A 7519-nucleotide genomic window follows, 5' to 3' on the forward strand; every position below is an offset into this window, starting at 1 on the left:
AGCCTATAGGGAAATTTCAAATTTCAAGGTCAACCATTACATTTTATTAAATTATTCACATAAGCTTTCATTTTTTATTGATGGTATAATAAGTCAAAAGGTTTACTTAAGCGATTTAGAGCGATAATGCTTTAAAAATAGACACAACATACAGAAGTTTCACGAGATAGTTTCTGAATGTGAAGTATACTGAAAAATAATATTTTAATACTATACATATATATAATATAGAGTAATGTTATAATAATCATAGGTAACATTACCGAACTTCACTGCAAGAATATTTATGTCAATAAAGTGGGCATAAGCAAAAATAAATAGTTCTATAACGCTTAGTTTACCGCCTCTCTCTATGTTTTTCTATTAAATAAAGACTACATTCAAATTGCGAAATGTTTAGGCCAATCAAGATCCATTTAAATATATTTTCAAAATTAATTTTATTTTTAGAAATGCAGTCATACTATAATTATAACTGCAACAATACGAGTAAAAATATTATATTAACATTTATAGGAATATTACCATATGAAGAATTTTTATAAAAAAGTTGATTACAGCAAATTTAATAGGAGCTGTTAATCCACTGAATAAGCAGACTTACAACATTATTAACAATAAAACTAAGCTATATAATACTACACTGTACTTGATGTGATATTTACCTATTTTGATCTATCATAATTTTATAGTCTAATATAAGGACACGCTGCATTTTATGTTTTATGTCGATGGTATTTTTGAGAGCAATATAAAGTTATATAAGTTTGTAACAGGGTGTTTATTTTAAGTATTTCAGTAGCGCTATAAGAGTTATAAGATCAAATATACGAGTAGAAGAGTTTATGTGTTGAGATATATTGGCAATTCGTAATTTAAATTTTTATAAGAGACTCCCATTCCTATTTTACACCATCTCAGCATCTCTCACCATGGCAGGTAAGTCAAAATCAGATTAAATAGGATTGCACAAACCCTGTTTAGGTGAGAAGATACGTGGAATTGGATTTCCGATACGGCATAGGACGTCTTCCTCTACATACATGAGGAATAATCGAGTTAGTGCACAATAACCGAATACGAATTATTTCAATATTATATGGAATTCTCATACATTCTTTATATATATATATATATACACACATTATATTGGCTAGTACATTTCTTGTAATTGTATTGGTTTTTTGTTTTTTAATTATTTTACTTTAAATATTTCCAACAGACGCCATTTTTTGAATATTTACGAAAATAATACAACTATTTTTTAGAATTAATTTTTAGAATTTTCCTCATATATATTTAAAAATATATGCCAAATTTGGTTTCCCTACTTTAAATAGATTTATTTTTTATATAAATAAAAAATTTGCGGCTACCGGCTAAACGACAATTATATTTATAGTCGATCTTTTGCTTTCAGTGATTAATACTATCACCCACAGAAGTATGTGACACCCTTTTGTGAATACCCTGTATATCATGGTTTTATCAGAGGCAAAATATTCTAGAGACCGCGTTTTTAGGTAAGAATTTCCACCCTTGACTTCAACTTTGAAGGTGGAGAGAAAGTTACTGAATTAAACAGTTTGTGTCGTTTGGAAAGCAGTAATCAACAGTGTCAATAGAACCGAGTTAAAGAAGCATCGTTGTCTCGTTAGGCAAAGTTCCAATGAGAAACACGCGTGACTAGAGATTTTTCGATGCCACTAGAGGTTAACTCCGGAAATTAGATATTAAACTTTCATAACAAAAAATAGATATAACTAAAGTTCGGTGTTATAAAACAATCTTAACTATATTGTACAGTCTACAAAAGTTTAGGGATAATACATGTTATTTTAAAATATAATTATATTGAAATTACTGAAAATAATGTTCTAATACGTTGCACAATACTAATGTAAAGAAACACTAAAGAAATACAGGAATGCGCGACATCAATGGTAGCGTAACAGTCTTTGCCGATTTTTCACGTAAAACTCTAAATATATAGGTAATTTAATCCTGGTGGTGTCCTCGTATATGTTTATACTGGTACAATATAATCATGCGGAATAGTAATACTTACGTCCACCCGAAACTCAAATGAGACATTAACCTCGATTAATTTACGCTTTATACAACTTTGTAAAACGATAGTAGTCCATCTTATTCAAATTCATTGTATACACTGATGACACCTTAATGGGATTATTACTCAACAGTTATAATATACTATTTCAGTTAAAAATTGGAGGGAATTTGCGTAACAATTTCGCACCTGCCTGCTCATGTGTGAATGATACAAAATGGACAGATGATGTTTTCGGGGAAAATCTCTCTAAGCGTAAAATATCGCTGTATTGAAACAACCTTTGTATGTAGCTACTCTACCAAATCACAGCAATATCTATCACACCGTCACAATGTTACATTTGTAACTGAAATTACCAACTCTCTGGTTTCATTTGGCAATACCCACAGAGTAAAATTTATAAGTAATTATCGTAAAATGATAATTTTTGTATATTATAATAAGAAAAATATATATTTATCAGAGCGTAATAAAATTCTAAATTTAATTCATATAATTTAACGCATTACTAGAAATTGTTATAATTTAATACTTGTAATAATCCATTCGTACTTATTTTTATTGGTTACTACTCCAACTTGCCTACTATTATTATCAATTACTTGATCGATTTCTACGATATTCAGACAACTCTGAATTTTTTTTCCTAATGAAACAACTGAATATAAGTTTTATATCAATGAAAGTGGACACCTAAAATCGCTTAATCATTCATAATTTTGTAGCACCTACATTTCACGGACAGACTTCTATTTTAGCAGTTTTTACTTATTGGAGACTATTAGTAACTGGTAAATATGGATATATGCCAAGTAACTAAAAGTATAATATACTCGTTCATTAGTTGCACTACGAAACTTTGTATTTGTATTATTGTATCAAGTTATACCAAATATTTCTTACTAGAAGTACTAATTTAAACAAGCAAATAGCGTAAAGAACTGAGTTATCGCATAGCGTTAATTTAATATGCAATTATAATAATTTTCCTAACCTCTAAATAACTCAAACAGTTGTCACAGCTCCAAGACTGACCATATCTCATTGCTTTGATTTTTGTTTTGCTAGTTTGGTAACTCTGTACTTTGCTTAGCTCCGTATGGAGTGAGAAATTAACAGGTGCAACTACACTTTTACATCTCACCAAACTGTTACTTTTTGTTGTTTCATGTGTTAGTAACTATCACAGCCGTAACAGTAATGATAACATCTGTTTACGGTCCTTAAAGCTTTAAAATGGCCCCGTTTTTTTAAAATCATTACTGATATAACCCTGGCACCTTGTTGTTTCTCTTGTGGAACATTCTCTGATCAGATGAAATATAAGATGATTGTATCTTACGTAGATGTTTATGAATAGTATTATTGTAAAGTAAAAAAAGTAAAGAATGTCTTATTTTACCAGGCGAAGTTAGGGCTAAGAAGCCCTCTCTAACACTTAACCTGGGGACCAACGGCTTAAAGGTGACTTCCGAACCACCACCAATGGCCGGGCAGGCGGGCCGCTTGCAAGGACAGGATCGCTCAGCGGTCACCTGTCCAAGCAGCAGCCACGCTCGGCGTTGCTTGATCTGGTTATCTTGCGATAACTGCCGTACCCACTACACTGCGCCACTGGCAAATATTATTGTTTGTGGGGAAAAGGTCACCAAAAACTTTTAAAATACACTTTTTTATTTTTGTACACATTAATCAATTTCTTTTTTCTTTACGAAAATAATTATATATAACACAATACCTAAATATTACTGACTTATTTTTAATTAATTTGTTTGTAACGTCTTAAACTGAGTTTGGAAGTGGTAAAATAACCAGGGCAACACGAACACACCCAATGGAACTTGATTCTTGGGTGTAAATACGAAAAGGCAACTGGCGAGGTTTATTCACATAAAAACTCAGTGCCAGCAGCAGTAATGCTTCACATAAAAAAATATATTCAGAGACCTCTCAAATGACGAACTCTTAAAAAGGTCTTTTTAGGACTCAAAATCACAATGAGTCTAAATCACTTAATTTGGAAAATTCCTAAAAGAGCTTTGGTGGGATAAAATTCTCTGAAATGTATAGCATTATATGCAGTAATAACACTTAATGCTGGTGCTATGACCAAGTTAAAAGTTTTTGAGATTATGGGAGTAGAAGCAGGAACAAATACATACAATAGATTGCGTAAAATTTATGCAATGCGGAAGAAAGAACCAAAGAAGCTAGGGTGAATAAAAGACAAGTTAAAAGGAAAAAGAGAACCAGGAGCAGGAGAAAGAGTCACAATATGAAGCTGGAGACTTTTAAAAATAAATTTTTAAGTAATCTTATATTTCCGAGAGGTTTTTCAAAACTAGTTATTTTTAGACTTTATTTACCTGTGTTTCAGCTTTGGAGTAAGCTACTAACTTCAAACATTTTTGTTTGTTACACATGTTTCTAGTTACTTATGTTCCCAAAATAGTTCATTTCTGTAGTGACTATCAATGACAAAAAATATTTTATACTATTAAAACGTAATATTTTTCAAAAAATGAATTAGTTTTATAATTTTAATGCTTTAATGACAATTTTTACAGATTTACAGTGTCCTCAACGTGTTAAAAAAATCATGTTAATAAGCCTAGTAGGTTTTGCTCAGCAGGTACATGAAATGTGTATTGTTTTCCCATTTACAATGCATGTTAAACCATGTAGAGACCTTCTTTCCTTAACGTTGTAATACTTACAAAGGTCCATTAGCTATATATGTAAAAACAGTTGGAGAGCTTCGTAGTCAAAAGATGTCACCTCAAATCCTGCCAACACAGGTTCTGCTAAGCACTGATTCGCAGAATTACGCCACGTGCGTTAGAACGTAAGATCCAGTTGCGAGGCCTATTTACTAGTCTACATAAATAAAAACCCGATATAGTTGTATATCGACAGAACTGTGTTGTAAATGACGGAACATATCAAAATATGTAGCTCACAGATTGATGGACAACCCTTTTTTTACTGACCCAAAAATCAAAACAGTTCTTCCTTGGACTGAAGGAAACCAGTGTATCACTTTTTACATGGAGGCAGACCATGGTACCTAGAGCGTGTTTGTTTATTCACAAGTAGACGGATCATACCCTAAAATCAATATAGTTCTTCCTTGGACTGAAGGAAACCAGTGTATCTCTTTTCACATGGAGGCAGACCATGGTACCTAGAGCATGTTTGTTTATTCACAAGTAGACGGATCATACCCTAAAATCAATACAGTTCTTCCTTGGACTGAAGGAAACCAGTGTACCTCTTTTCACATGGAGGCAGACCATGGTACCTAGAGCATGTCTGTTTATTCACAAGTAGACGGATCATACCCTAAAATCAATACAGTTCTTCCTTGGACTGAAGGAAACCAGTGTACCTCTTTTCACATGGAGGCAGACCATGGTACCTAGAGCATGTTTGTTTATTCACAAGTAGACGGATCATACCCTAAAATCAATACAGTTCTTCCTTGGACTGAAGGAAACCAGTGTACCTCTTTTCACATGGAGGCAGACCATGGTACCTAGAGCATGTCTGTTTATTCACAAGTAGACGGATCATACCCTAAAATCAATACAGTTCTCCCTTGGACTGAAGGAAACCAGTGTACCTCTTTTCACATGGAGGCAGACCATGGTACCTAGAGCATGTCTGTTTATTCACAAGTAGACGGATCATACCCTAAAATCAATACAGTTCTTCCTTGGACTGAAGGAAGGCAGACCATGGTACCTAGAGCATGTTTGTTTATTTACCAGTAGACGGATCATAAGCATAAATACAAAAGCGCACTTTTGTTTACTTAGCATATAATATAAAATTTAAACATAAATATCCATTCATAAAATCTGGGTTTCATATGTTTTAAATTTGGAAACTTTACTTTTAATAACAAAACTGAGTAATAAAATGTTTAATTGGAGGATCGTAATTCTACAGGCAGTATAAGATAGTAATATATGTTCGTCAAATCTGGAAGCAGACCAGTAAAATTATTCATCGTATTCCATCACTACAAGGCAAACTTGCTTTTTGTTTTTTTATTAATTCTAGTAGATTATTGAAGTAGAAATTGACAAAATATGTTGTTTAAGCTTAATGTGTGGATTTTTATTTTATTATATAAACTAAAGCATTGCTATGGTATATAATGTTGATTGAAGAGTTTTATTTAGTAAATTTAATCTCATAATGATAAATACAGTGTTGATAATTTTAAGCAATGTTTTAACATTGCATAATATTGTACCACAGTGATGGCGGATATTGCAGTGATATGGTAGAATTGATACACACACATTTCACAACATTTCAGTGTGCACATCATTCTGTATCTGTTGTATCATTCACGCCCGAACAGAGTGGTCGAATTTCTAAACCATGTTCACTCATTTTGTGCTTGAGTAGCTATAATTTTATTATGGATTAAAAATATAATTTAAAAAGTCATCAGCTTCGAAGATGATTTAAATTCTAATTAAAATAATGATACTCTTATAATCATACAATAGTCACAGTACAAATTTATTTTGCAATGTTTTAAACACGTAAATTAAAAACAGTTACTAATTAAAATGAACTTTACAATCTAACTACGAAACAAATGTATGTAAGGAATAATTCCATGAATTATGTCACAACTTTAAATGTTGTCTCAAATATGCTCCTTCGATTACTATGAAGTCAAAGTTAAAGTCCTTATGGGATAACAAAATTATGTTATTTCTGAATGTCTCAATAACAGTTGTATGCTGGCTTATTTCGGAACATATCCGAATTTGGTGGGTGAATTTCCCAAATGATTTTCGTGCCTTAGACTAGTGTCATTACTCACTGTCATTACACAACACTGTGGTGTTTTCGGTATAAGGTCAGTTTTGATCTACTTCTTCAAAGTTATGGTTCATGTTTACTGAGGTACCTTCGCCTTCTAGTGATATTTCATCTGGAGGAACTCTTTCATAAACCTTTTTTAGTACCTAGTAAAAGTACTCTATTGTTACGTTCCTGCTCAAAGTATTGCAAAAAAATGCAATATTCTTTCTTGTCAGAGAGTTATACGCTGTCCCAGTACGCTTATAACTTAATGGTTCCATATTCGGAAATTAAAAATTAAAAAATCTTATTGTTACCATATTAAAGGAAAAAATATAAATGGAATACATAAACAAATTTTGGAGTCGCCTGATGAGAAAACCTTCGCTTTCGAAAGGCCTCGCCCGAAAAATTAATAAATTATGAATTGTATGTATTCTTTACATTTAGTAATACCTAAACTAACGGAAGAATTTATCTTGTCTAAAGTTTACTACTAAAATACTACTCTGGCTAACACTAACTTTGAACTGAATACTACCCTTACGCATAGAAACTAATAATTTGTTCAATACTCATTTATGGGAAGATTTTAGCTACCCTGAGCAAACTTCCGAC

Source organism: Homalodisca vitripennis, chromosome 8, assembly GCF_021130785.1.
Source record: "Homalodisca vitripennis isolate AUS2020 chromosome 8, UT_GWSS_2.1, whole genome shotgun sequence".
NCBI classification, from domain to species: Eukaryota; Metazoa; Arthropoda; class Insecta; order Hemiptera; family Cicadellidae; genus Homalodisca; species Homalodisca vitripennis.